The 14,870-nt window shown below is 38.6% G+C and overlaps 1 protein-coding gene across 1 annotated transcript in view; it reads left to right on the top strand.

Moving 5' to 3' along the window:
- The window catches only part of itfg1 (integrin alpha FG-GAP repeat containing 1), a 168,529-nt gene that overhangs the window by 45,869 nt on the left and 107,790 nt on the right, over window positions 1–14,870 (top strand). The gene's annotated exons all lie outside the window — the stretch shown is intronic.

Below are 14,870 nucleotides of genomic sequence, written 5' to 3'. Positions count from 1 at the left end.
AGACAAAAAGAGATGCTCCCTGCCAGCAAGAGTGGAGTCAGTGTTTGTAATAAAATCAATGGGGCTGAATGGGAAAATCCGTATGAGTCAGAGAAGATCGGCTCTGACAAGAAGTGCACACAAAACTGAAAGAGTACCTGCAGACTTATGTATAAACTCTTTAAATATTTTTAATTGCCTGAAGCAAGCAATGTTTTTCCTTTTACATTCGATTGCTAAAGTTGTAAGACTCGAGCACCAGAGTGATACAGGAATACAGAAGTAATGCAGAGATTCCTTTTTTTCAGGGTTTATTACTCTGTATGTTCAATTCCAATGTCCTATATATATATGTTAGGAATCTGCATCTGTTTGAGTATGTGTTTGTCCTCCAAATAGTCCAAGAACTATTCATTCAATCTACGTCATACTTGGTGGGTGAATTGATGGGGGCTCAAGGACGTGCAGTTGTTGCAGTACTTTCAGTGCCGAAACACTAAAGCTTCTATTTAGCAGAGGCCAAGGTGGTTACGACAAAACCCTGTAAACCTGTTTGGAAATGAGTCTCTGCTAAGTTTATTTCACTGGTGTTTCTGTGCAACAGTAGCCATGACTAGCTGTTCACTTTTGCTGATGCATTCTGGAAATCTTAAACTCTTCTAAAGTTCCCTCGAGTCAAAGAACACAAGCATTTGACCTACTCTGCCATTGCGACTCAAATCATTTAAGTTTCCTATAATACGCTTAAGTTGTTTATGCAGACTGGTTTCCCCCCCAAAACGTCAATATAAGGTGTTTGTACAGGCAGCAAAATACGACTCATATTTACGTTTTAGACTGTCCTCCACCGCCATCTTGCTGACATAATAGTAATGGTTGATGGCAATGTGCAGTTTATATGGCGGCTGCCACACTCGGGCAGGCAGGGGAGGTGGATGGGTCGACCAAACAGCGGACTTTCACTTTGGTGTCCTATGTGAACTTTTTTTTTAGATGATTTAACGTTACTTAGATTTTTTTACGTAACTTGCGATAGTCACATCACCCTCCCAACTACATCACTGCCGGCATTTACGTACACTTATTTACTGTTTAACCCATTTAAGCCTGGAAAGCATTATCGCATTTCTACCATTAAAACCGGGAGCGCTGTTGCGTTATTCTACCATTAAGGCCGGGAAAGCCGATACATCGTTTTGTAGTATTTGTAGTTTTTTTCCACCTATTTTCGGTCTCTTGGCCGATGAAATGCATCAGAATACATGCGGGAGTGTCGCAATGCAACATTGGACTTCTTCAGAACTTTGAAATCATGGAGGAAGACGACTATAGCGGAGGGAGATTAGAAGTAAGTGACGGAAGCGATCTTGATGAAAACGGCACCGATGATTTTATTGCTGATCCGGACTTTGAACCCTCGGAACCAATCGACCGGCATTTATGGATGAGGAATATGTTTTTAGACGACATATTTTCACCAAAGAACAAACAGATTTGTGGCCATCTGGAGATAATAACAATAATAATACTAATTGATTGTGATGATGATAAGTAAGAAATCATGACTGTTTATGTCTTATATTACTTTATATATTTATATATTAATGAGTACCCTGAAAAGTGCAATATGGATAAAATGTATTATGCATAGGATTTTTATTCAGTCAAATTGCTGAGTTTGTTGATTTTTTTAAAAACTTTATTGAAAGTTTGGACAATTTAACTCAACTTCTCATGAAAGCCACGGGTATAAGCTCTCAAATACTTTTGGAATTTCATTTCTATCTGCTACAGAGGCTGAAAAATCTTGGATTTCCAGACAAACTTCAGGTTTTAGGGGACTTTCTTTTTTATAAAGCCTAATTAGGAAGTGTTTTGCCCTAATCCTAGGTAAGTGGTTTTGTAGCATAAATTAACTGAAACTGCAGCCTTTTTTTAAAACAGCGAAACATACGTGTATGTATAATGATGTGTGTGTTATTTTTACAACGCTTTGCTGTACTGTGAGCCGTTTTTGACACTCATATGTGTCGTTACAGACAAACGGTCTATTCTGTTGTTTAGGTTGGCGATGTTGTTGTTTCAATTTGAAAAAAGCTGCTATTAATAATTATATAATGATAACAGAATAATTCATAGAATCCATCAGGGGTGACCTCTAAAAATCGTCATATATTTGACACTTTGTTCTAAGGCTTGTTGTGACTCCTGAACTCACCGTCGGATCATCTTGGTGGGAGAAATGGCTGTTGTGAAGCAACGGGTCATTCTGTTCAGGCAATATTGGTGTGCTAATTTTCTTAAATCAAAAAATAAATGTATCCACAAGAATGTAGCAAGCACTAGCAGAGTGCTTTTTTAAAAGTTATGGATAGTTCTCTGTTAATACCAGCAGTGGAGAAGGCTCAAGGGTCACTCTAACACTTTGTCCTTAAATAACTGCTGTCACATAGGATCAGCAAATTATCACATTTTGTTTTACTAGCGCTTCAGACAGTATCCCAACTTTTTTGAACGCAGGGTTGTCATTAATTCATGAGTTGAAGTCCTAAGCTCACACTCTCAGTACTATATATTATTATTATATATAGTAAAATACCATAAAACCCTAGTGTAAATAATGAAAACCAACTGATTATCACAAAACTAACCTTTTCAAATGATTCTTTCACCCAATATTCTTCTTTACCTACTTTAATGATCCTCGGACTGCATCAGCATATCTTTGGCCACCAGGCTAACTCTGTCAATATTATTATCATTCTGTGTTTGTCTCTGTGGCCATCTTGTGATCCCATCAGACCAGCTTCTTTCCAGCCTAATTAAACAGCTTTTCAGAAAAAAACCTTGAATGACTGACCGCAGGAGGGCCGCATGAGAGAGAGAAGAGAGAGTGATGCAAATAACAGAGTGAGGAGGAATGACACACTTCAAAGATGACATGAAGTAAGATAGAAAGATATGCCGAAACAAATGAAGCAGGGATGAAGGGAAAGAGGAGGAGAAGATGGGATGAGATGCAGCAGAGAGTGGCTTTGCATCTTTGTGTAATCTGAAGTGGGAATTAAATTATTTCCATCACACTTTCAATTCCTTCTTTTTCCTTCTACCTTTCTCTGTATGTCTCCCACTACATTTTCTTTGTATCTGTCTGTTTCTTGAAAGTCTTCTTTCTTTTCTTGTTTTTTTAAACTAATTGTATATGGCGACATTAGCAACTATAATTTTAAAACGCATGAAATGATGTTGATTGACTACCACACACTGGCTTCTGTGTTGCCGCAGCAAAAGATGGCTTATTTCATACTTCTGCAGGCTGTTGGATACAGTGCTGTCAGCTTGTAGCTCTGCCTGCTCTTTCCTACAGAAAATAAAAATCAAGTTTAACTTAATTTAGGAATTCATTTGGGATAGCTCATTAAGCCACAGCAGCTTCAGATTTACATATGTCTTTATCCATATTGGTCTCCTATGTATTTAGGAAATGCAGCTTTAAGCTCTTTATCTTCATACATTTAGTAATGCTTTCCTTTTTCTTCAGCCTAATTGTAACCTGAGCTGAGTTATCTACCTGGTGGGTTTTCTCCTTCTGGGTCTGTCCATTACTCTAATTAGCTAATCTGAAATTGGCTACTTTTAAAAGAAAAACAATTGAGTCAGAGTCTGTTATAGATTTTACAGTGATTTTAGTTTGGGTAAATAAGGAGTGCTGTCCTGGTCTCTTCAGTATTCTGACTTTCACTTTTTATTAGAAATTACAACATTAGTTTGAGCATGGGAACAAATTAAATGTGCAAACTGTAATGACCTTATCAGATTCTAAATTTGCAGTCTAAAAGTGCCGCAGGCTGTTTGTCAGAGTGCATTATCCAAAATCAGAGTTTGCCTGACCAAGGCATGCCCTGTTGACCTATCAGTTAAGAAAAATGTAGAAAAATAGCGAGCAGAGCACCGAAGCATCTGAGAAGCATTTTGTGGAAGTATTTCGGATTCTTACCCATAGAAAGCAGAGAATTACCACCCTCACACAATATATTGGTTGCGTTTTTTAAACAAAGCCAGGACATTCACCCAGGAGAATGGAGTTCATGTCCCATTTGAAAACAAAACTAAACAATGTGATTCAGGCCCCGTTCACACGAGGACGGTCTGAACAGAAGACGCAAAAGTGGCTTCGCGTTTTCACTTTTTATTCCTCGTTTAGACAAGCATTTTCGGGAGGAAATCTGCTGCATACGGTGACGCAAAAGTGTGTGAAATTCGATTGTATGCATGTCAGGCGGCATCATTTAAAGCCATAAGAGCATCTTTGTGCATGCAGAAGTTTTCACGCCACACATTTTCATCAGCTACTCCTTCCACAAAGTTCTCCACCATCACTAGATCTCCCAGGTCTCGTCCAAAGCCGTCTGGCTCGCCTCCGACGAATTGCTGCATCCAAAATGTGAGAGAGGTTTTTACAGATCCTTCTCTGTTCACTAATACTATCTCTACATATCCTGTACATTTGGTGGAAAGACTCCTGTAAGTTTATTAGAGCTGCCAGAGCAGCTTGAAGGTCCGACGCATGGAAATAATCCCACGTTTGTTTATTTTCCTTTACTGGAGCATGTATGTGACGTAAACACATACGTGACGTGAGCAGTGTAGATGACACGCTACGGCGGAGCATATTTAACTTTTCCACTTTGGAAGGTGGTTTCAGATTTTTGTGTCTTTAAGCCCCCAAAACGCCGTCACCCTCTTAACGAAAGGCACTTCCGATAAAATATTTTGTCGTTTTTACCCGCGAGAGTCCTCGTGTGAACGGGGCCTCAGGCATCACTGAACTTCTGTGGGTCACCTTGTGTGCATCATGTTTTCACCTCCTGCATTTACGTACATTTATCTACTTTTAAAACTTTTTTCTACTCTTTGCTAACGCCTAACCAGGACGTTTTTTTGCCCTAAACTTAAAAAAGTGGTTTTGTAGCCTGAATTCAACAAAACTGCAGCCTTTTATACCAATTTATATTTATACCTATTTTTTAGAATGCCCCGCTCCGCTTTGTACCAGCAAAACACTCTTATGGGTCGTTTTGGGCGATATTGACAGATGACCTATTCTGTTGTTAATGTTGGAGATCTTGTTGTTTTTGTTTCCCTTTGCTTTATAAATTTTGGCTCATAAACCATGGACCATTTTCTTCCCACTGTTAAGACGACTTAAAAAAAACCCTCAAAAAACCTCCTATTTACAGATATAGATGGACCAATGTCGTATGCCATTAATTTAGTCTTACTGCTAAACTTGGTTGGCTAATGTCAGCAACGCGGGGTTTAGTGTTATATGTGGGACACAAAGAGATGGTTGCGTAGGACTTTCACAAAAAAAATTTTTTCTTTTTGTCTTTCTCTGTAATTTTTGCCATCATAAATTTTTAGATTCAGCACCGACCTTTGCACAAAACTCGCATGCCCAACATGACAAATGCTGCAAACAAGAACAATTATTTTGGATCCATGTGCTAATTTAGTTTTACCGATTTGCTAAATGTTGTGTGCCTGAGTAGCTTCCGCAGGCAGCACACATTGGCTAAACTTCAAGCATGGGTGTGCATGTTTGTGTGCATGTGTACATTCATGGATGCATACAGGAATGTGTCCACACGCCCCTGTTTGTGTGCTAGCAGTTCTGTTTCCAGCACTAGACGCTTAATAGATGCACAGCATATGCCAGACAAAACAGGCCCATCTGCCTTATCACTGAGGTAATTGCATTTTTCAAAGTGACAGCGGCCAATGCATAATTCATCATTAGGTAAAGCACAACGAAGTCCCACATCCAAGTGTGTCAGCTAGCTTCACTGCAGGTAGGATAGAGGGAGGCTGCGCTGCGACCAGCAGCTCACAAAGATAGGGAGATTTTTCAGACAGCGAGACAGGAATGTGTTTGGAGGTGATATTTAAAATCGGAAAGGCTGTCATCATGCTGTGTGTATGTCTACGTGAGAGAGAGTATGTGTGTGTGCGTGCAGGTAAGTCAGCATGTTAACAGGACAGCCTATTTCTCTCTGCTCTCCCCCCAGGCGTTCTTTCTCCACTCATCTTATTATATTGTGTTACATCCGACCTCTCCTCCTCTCCCTCTTTTCTGTCTGCCTCATTCTCTCCTCAACCACTGCATATCTTTCACACTTTTTTTTTTACCCTCATTTTCCTTTGTATTTTATTTTTTCTTTCACCGGCTGTCTTGTCATGTTTTCTACACCGCTTTCTGACTCGTTTTGCCTCTCACATTCTTAATCACTCTCCCTCTCAGACTCCTGTAGAAATGGTTGTACCTGTATAACAGAGGTACTAGAGTCCTGCTCGACTAACATCAGAGTCAGTTGTGTACAGCAGTATCACATAACAACATATGCATTTGTGAAAGACATCAATCCAAATCATATTAATTAAGTAAAAATGTGCCAATGGAATAAATAAAATCTCTTAATCAAGCACCATTTTGTGATATCCATGACATTTAGAAATATCCCAATCCATATGCAAATGATTCAGTCTCCCGGGTTTACGGTTTTCTAGTTCAGATAATAATTTGCACATTTTAATATGCAATTTCATGCAAATTGCAAAGTACATCTGACACAAAAGTGTCCTTCATTGAAGGTAAAACCTGCTTCTCCCTCTTTCTTTTTCCAATATCTGCTGTGCAGTAATGCATGAGTAGTACTTTCAATTAAAAGGACCCACCCACAGTGATCTACTTACTAATTAGCACTTTATTTTTTGAATACATTTTAAATTGTTGCACATGTTACAAGTGTTGTGTATTTTGTGCTTGCATCCACCATTACAGCATGCCAGAGGTTTTTAAACTGTGAAGCACGCCTCCACAGGGAGGCACAGGAGAGTTGAAGCAGAGGGCACAGAGGGAGAGACACAGAGGTGAAAGGGACAGGTGCATTCCTGGATTCTAGAAACAATAAAGGGAGTTATTGAAGTTTGGCTCACTGATTTGAGCTGCAGAAGTGGCTGTGACATACAGCTCATGGAGGCAATTAAGGTACTTATTGCCTGATTGCTGAAATTTGTGTCAAAATGCATACTCCTTCTTGGAGTCATCACACACAGACATGAAATACAAATTATAGGATTCAGTTTTCTTCAGTATCAAATTAATTCAGTGATAGTTGTACATTAATAGGTTCATTGCGATCAGGAACTTCTGCTACACAGCTTTTAATGGTGCTTATTTGCCAAATGTAAACAAATATACTCTAAAAAAAAAAAAAAAAGAAAGAAAGAACACACATAACTGGCCCATAACTACAAACTACCAATTACATTCCCCAAAGTGATGGGAACTGTAGTTCTAAAACTTACACTCAAAAAAATCAAGCCCTTCTTAGATGTGACACATTAATGTATTGTTTATCTAATAAAAATATATCAATTAAAATCAAATCAAAAGTAGTTTAAGAAGTGTAACCTAAAATGTATTAATTTACTCCCCTGTCCTTCCCTTCAACCCAAAAAGAATGAGTTTCAGTTTTCCAATTCTATGTTTTTAGGTTGAACGAACACAATTTCTTTATTTTAGCTCTCCTCGACATAAATGAGTTGAGGTAAGTCAATTTAAATACAATACATACATGTTTTTAATTTGAGTTCGACCAAATGTAAAAAAGTGAGCTACATTAACTCAAATACATTATATTGCATCGATGAACTTGTTTTGAGTTTGGGCTACATATATTTGTTGGATGGAAATTCTGCCCACAATTTAATTGAGTTCATCCAATGAGTTAGTTTTTTGAGTGTAGAGCATGAGTATCCCCCAAAACAAAGAATACTTTCTATAATAGTTTTATGAGGAGGTTTTTACCTTTACAACTGGCAGATTAATTAAATCAACCTCCACACATATATTTATGCAATGTGAAACTTAAGGTTTCGGATGTATGATTCATGCTGAGTGAACATTTTCCTGCAGAAATTAATGTTAAATGAATGTCGATGTGCACCTTAGGCTTCAGACCAGTGTGAGTGGGTTATAAGCTGGCAAGTTATGGGAGAGAGATACTTTAAAGACAAGGTGCTCCTTTTGTGAAATGACTAATGGCTTATGGAGGAATTAATAACAATATGCCTGGAGAAAGACTTCCGAGGCTGGGAATGTAAACCTGAGTTTTTATGACTCGCCGTTCTTTCCTGTCACATGACACACACACACACACATCTCTCCTCTACCGCACCTTTAGCACACACAATTTCAGGAAACGCACAGATGACTATCAGATCATCGGGTTTGTAATGAGACACATGCAGGCTTCTGGCAGCATTCCAGCATGTGCATTTGAGCGTGTGCATATTGTGATTTGCATTGTTATTGGTGCTGTGTTATACTCTGTGAATGCCAATGTGTCACCACGCATATATGCACAGCTCCTGTATATTGTCTCGTAGTCTCTCTCTCTCTCATCTTGTTGTCTTTATCCATTTTCTCCTCTGTTTCTTTTCACTCCATCCCTCGCCCCCGTCCTTCCCGGGCCTCTCCTCTCCTCAGCGCCCTCTCCGTTTCAACCCACACCTGCAGTTTCTCCCCTCTGCGCGTCTCTCAGCCAATCTCCATCACACCACGCATTGTCAGCAGGACTGAGAGATGAAAAGCGGGAGGGAGGGAAGGAGGGAGGGAGAGAATGATGGTGAATAAAGACGAGGAGAGATGGACAGAGAAACGGAGGCATTAAGACTGAGGAGGGAGTAATAGGGGAGAGAGAGAGCGACTGATAGAGAAGCGAGCTAGGAGAGGAAGAGGAGAGGGGAGGAGGGCGAGAGAGGAGACGAGTGAAGGAGAGCATAACGGAATAAAAGAGAGACAGATGAATAGATAGATGAAAGAAGGTATTCATAGAGGTAAGGACAGTTGGGATGGAGAGAAGGAACGCTGCTGTGTTTGTGTGTGTGTGTAGCAGAACCGACAGTAAACATCGGAGACAGAATGGCGAGTGACAATCGCTGTAGGACTGAATTAGCACTCATTCTGTCTCTCGCTTTGTCTGCCTGTTCCTTCGTTTCTCTACTTACAGTATGTCACCAAAGATACATCTTTCTATGCTGCACAACACACTCAGTATTTCAGTTTGTTTATATTACACCCACAGTAACGCAATTAATGAGACAATGCCCATATCCAAATGTTTTTCCTTAAAAACAAATCACTGTTTTGGTTCCAACCAACTGCACTCCTTCCGCCTCTGCCAACACGTGATGCTCCATTTAGAGTTTAGACAGATTGGGAGTTTGCAAAATGTTGCTGAAACAATTAAAGTATTGCATTTCCAGATTCTTGGGAGCTTTGATAGATTTTTAAAGACGATCAGAGTAGTTGCAGCAAAGATATCTTGGCTTTAAGCACTTGTCATAGATGAAACTCCAAAATTACTGGATCCCACATTTCCCATAATGCAACTTGATAGCATCTTTCTTGTTGTTTGACATAACATGCCTTACATCTTTCAAACTTGGCACCTCCACTTTGTTATCTTTACATACAGATATCTGCATATGACTGCAGAATCTAAGCAACAGCATCAGCTCTTTTTATATTTATTTGCATTCATAGAGAGCAGAGAAACGATCCGTTCATAGATGTCATCTCTAAACTCCAACTCCATTCTCGTTTCTCAAGTTGCTAATCAAACCATAAACAATGACTGCTGCATGGAAGAGAAAGTCTTAGGCCCCGTTCGCACGAGGACGCTTGCGGGTAAAAACGACAAAATATTTTATCGGAAGTGCCTTTCGTTTAGACGGTGACGGCGTTTTGGGGGCTTCAAGACGCAAAAATCTGAAACCACCTTCCAAAGTGGAAAAGTTAAATACGCTCCTCCGTAGCGTGTCGTCTACACTGCCAAGACACAAAACTCTGATCTGATCTGCTCACGTCACGTATGTGTTTACGTCACATACATGCTCCAGTAAAGGAAAGTAAACAAACATGGGATTATTTCCATGCGTCGGACCTTCAAGCTGCTCTGGCAGCTCTAATAAACTTACAGGAGTCTTTCCACCAAATGTACAGGATATGTACAGATAGTATTAGTGAACAGAGAAGGATCTGTAATTACCTCCATCACATTTTGGATGCAGCAATTCGTCGGAGGCGAGCCAGACGGCTGTGAACGAGACCTGGGAGATCTAGTGATGGTGGAGAACTTTGTGGAAGGAGTAGCTGATGAAAATGTGTGGCGTGAAAACTTCTGCATGCCCAAAGATGCTCTTTTGGCTTTAAGTGATGCCGCCTGGCTGCATACAATCGAATTTCACACACTTTTGCATCACCGTATGCAGCAGATTTCCTCCCGAAAATGCTCGTCTAAACGAGGAATAAAAAGTGAAGACGCGACGCCACTTTTGCGTCTTCTGTTCAGACCGTCCTTGTGTGAACGGGGCCTTAGTCCCTGATATCCAGCATTCAGATATCCACTGGGACCCCTGAATAACGGCTGCTGCCTCCAGAGGCTAAATCATCGTCAGACCGATCCATGATGTGCTCTGAGATAGCGAATTTGTAACCAAGGTTTTCGGTTAAAAATCTATTGTCGGCAAGCCCAAGCCAGATAACCTTGATGACATCATTATTTTCTTGACTTGCTTCGCCATAGACACAGAATCAGAAACAGGTTTGTTACCAGGTAGATTTTTAAAGGATTTGCCTTGGTGTTTGGTGCATAACTATTAACACAAATAATTAAATGATAAAATTGATCAAATAAAAGATTAAAACTTGTACTGCAAACTTTCAAGAAACTATAAAATATATATTATGAAAATATGTTCAATGTGCAAAATAAAACAGTATCCAACAGTTTTTACAAACTTACTCACTAAGACCAATTAACTGTTCTTTAAGTATAAAATCAAAGGAGTCAACAGACAGGGTTAATTAGTGACAGTGCAGTTATTCATTTATTTAGTAATTAGACAGTTGCCCATCAAGTTGGAATTATTTTGTTTACAATCCTCTGTTAATTGTGGTTTCATTTTCATTGTGATATATTTGGACGAGATTGATTAATAAAGTTTTGAGAAGATAAACACTTCATATGTCAAGAATAAATCACATTGTCACAATCATTTCATGGAAAGAGGTAAAAATATATATATTTTATTCCAACTTTATGAGCAACCATGTACTAAACATTAAATGGTGTCCCAATTAGCTTAGATTAGTTTTTTCTGACTTTAATTTATTTCTTACCATATTTATTTCATATTGCAAATTATTTTTCTCAATAAAAGCAATGACTTCTGGCTCTTCATATACTAAATTAATAAGTCAATTCAATTTTTTTTTAATCCATAAGTATTATGCATAACAAAAATGTTTGTTAGTTGCAGCCCAAGTATGAAATTGAATTTAAACTTGATGTGTCATTTCATTATTATTGCAGTGGGGCCACCTTTCATTTATGAGAATCACTGCCTTGAAAATGGACACATTTAAAAATGAATGAACTGCAGTGTAGCATCCAGAGAGATTTCCTGAATGTGTATCCCATCATTAACAATCTGTCTTTTTCTCCATCCTTACTGCAAAATAAACCTTTTGTCTTTACACTCATCAGAAAATCCACTAGAACCTTTGCATTTTTAAAATTGGCAAATATAGCTTTGCTACTCTGCTCTTCTCACTTTTTACTTACAGATTTTAAGCATTTTAAATGTATGTTTCCATCAAACTTTGGGAAAGTTTTCCTATGTCAATCACAGACAGTTTGACATTTTTCATACATGATTTTAAATATGTAATAGTACAACTAGGACATGTTGACTTATTATATTTGGCAGTCTATCTCCTTATCTGTCTAACTTTCTCTCCTCTTCCTCAGTTGCTCCTGACAGCCACATTCAGTTTCTCCTCCTCCCGTGCTTTGTACTGCCATTCATCATCAGTGTCATTCAGTTTTCCCCTTCCACATGGCACAACATCTGTTTGGGAGTGTTGCACTTGCCCTGTTGAAAAGGATTCAGATAAACTGTGCTGTGAAAAGCCTGGAAGCAGTTTCGCCAATTCATGTGTAGTGTAAATTTCCATGCCAGCCTCTGAACACACAGTGCATGTGCAGTGTCTTTGTGAAATGGCCAAATCTCAGAAGCTGTGCAGTACACCAAATATCAAATATTCACAGGTTTTATTGTTTAATATACTTTTATCATCCAGCAGTGAATGGATCAGAAAACTGAACTTTATTAAAATGTCTATATTTTCCTTGAATATTGAACATTTAATTGATATGCAGTGCTAATTAGCATTAGTGATGTACCTGGGATCTTCCTGCTTTGATATGTCTAAATATGTGCAGTCAAAAAGGTTGTTAAAAAGTGCATGTTCAAGGACCATAACATCATAGTAGTTGGTAAACCAAATGTATTAAATTTTTTACATTATGCGTTACAGAAAGGGTCAGGTATCGTTCACATTTGAACCAATACACTGCTGGTACCAAGAGTTGAGTACCAATAGCCTTTTTGCTGTAGCTTTCTTTTTCCGTAAAAACAAAAATGTAAATGTAAAAAATTGAGGCCAAACTTTCAAATTTCTACCCTTGTTCTTATTTAAAACTCCTCCCTACCTTCCTTCCCCTCACAAACCTGTCTAACACAGTGCACTATTCAGCTTTTAAATACATTTTATGTTTGAACAGGTGAAAATGGCAATGGCCAGTTTTAACAGCAGTCAACATGTTAACATATTCCAAGAATAATGTGGTCAGACCAAGTGGGTGTTCAAGAGGGAGATCCATGTGAATGTGCTCAGACCAGGGAAGAAGTTAGTGTGAGTTAATGAGAAAGAAATGAGAAACGACATGAGAAAGAAAACATTGATCTATCCTGTATACAAGGCATCAATTACATATCTGTCTTTCCTTGAAGGGATCCTTTCTCTGTTCTCTGCTCTTCTTGACATTTCTTCTTTTTTTTTCTGTTAAAGGGTTTATTTTGGGGCAGTTTTTCTATTTTCAAAGGGTGTACGGACTGTAATTTGTGTTATGATGGAGACGTTTTTGATTAATTGTTGGGTCTGGGGACTTTAAATTGGTGTGAATGGTGAGTGTGAATGTTTGTCTGTCTCTATGTGTCTGTCCTGTCATAGTCTAGTGACCTGTCCAGGGTCAACGTCAGGTGGGATCAGCTCCAGCCCTCCATGACCTGAGTTCGGACAATTGGTTACGAGTAATGAATGAATGAATGGCTGGTCTAAAGAATATCAGCAAGAGCAAAATAAAAAAATGACACTAACAAGTAACCTGAGCCAATAGCGACATCTTCCAAAGTCTAGTTTCATCTGATCATCAGTCAAAACTATATTCAGTCCACTATCACAAAAGACAAAGGAACCTGGAAAGTATTATCTTCTGAGAAGATAGACCAGTGAATTTTTCCTATTTCTGTTTAAAATGTGACTTAATTGTTGCAATGCAATTTTCTGACAATTGCTTGGTCAACTAATTGTTTCAGCTCTAGTAACAATCATGATAATCAGGTAAATGATGTAGCAATTTATTGTGGTCTTACTGCCAATCCTTACTGAGCAAGACGTGAGCATCGTGTATACCTTCTATTTTGTAATCACCACTGGACGCATTTTCTATTGCAATTAGTGAAGCGTTTTCTGCATAGATAGCTGTTTAAATCACACAATTATCCTGCTGAATGTGTGATCAAAACTTATTTACTGCATGTTAATTGATCCATCAAGGCTCCCGGTGTGTGTGAGAGCTTCACTCTGTCTGTCTGCAGGAGCTGAGTGGACAGCGGCTGACAGCAGAAATGTACTGAAATTACTGATTGACTTAATAGTTTTCATGTCGGCTTCATGGGAAGAAATCAAGGATGTATATTTTGATTGATTTTATTTCTGTGCCCACTGTTGCGAGCGACAGAGCGACAAAACACATGTACATATTTGTGTGATTCAAACAGCTTTATATGTAACAAAACGCTTGATTACAGACACAAATAGACTTAATGCAACAGAATCCTATTTGATCCATGAGATGCACGAGTGACACATGTAAAAAACCCTTCTACAAACGCGTTTTGGTCTTATTGCCAATCTCTAATTGCATGCTGAATTTTGACAAAACATCAAATTGTTCCAGATTGTATTTCAGTTTCAGCAATCATACTCACCACATCTTCTTTAGTAACACTCAACCACATGAGACAAGATATTTTATGTCTAATATGTGCTTTCACCAAGGTCTCATTCTAGTCATGTGTGTATTGTATCAAATTTAATTCAAAATGCTCGATTTGTCCCTCAAGGGGCAGTTCAAGACAAACGAGCCTGCGAATAGAAATACACACTGAGTTTTGACAATTAGTTTGCACACATAAAACACTATCTAAAAATACATTGTGACAAATGTGTGAGAAAGACATAATTGGAGCAGCAACACCACAAAAAGCACAAAGTACAAGGTCAAAAGTGCAAGCGCATATATCAGTCTATACACAAGGTATGCTAAGCATTTCTTGTACTGTGGTGAAGTGGATCCATAATTTGAACTAGTTTCATATTCAAGCAGTTTCTGCTAACAATGTTTTGTTTCAGGCCTCACAATGTAAATGTGGTGAAAAGTACTTTATGAGTCAGTTGACATCACTAAATGAAGGATTTTTGTTGTTGCGTGTGTGAAATCTGAAACTGAACCTGGTGTACTGAAGTGTTTGTGCTTTAAAAAGCTGTTTTGATTTCGGAGGTTCTGGTCCCTGTTTGTACATTAGACGCAGCCTGCATGGAATTCTGATAATAATAATTAATAAGGATAAAAATCAGTGGAGAAAATGATTCTTCAAGTCAACTGACATTATTAAAAGGCATCAAAGAGACGAGC

Source organism: Centropristis striata, chromosome 2 (genome assembly GCF_030273125.1).
Source record: "Centropristis striata isolate RG_2023a ecotype Rhode Island chromosome 2, C.striata_1.0, whole genome shotgun sequence".
Taxonomy (NCBI): Eukaryota; Metazoa; Chordata; class Actinopteri; order Perciformes; family Serranidae; genus Centropristis; species Centropristis striata.
This window is presented reverse-complemented; position numbering and strand designations above follow the sequence as displayed.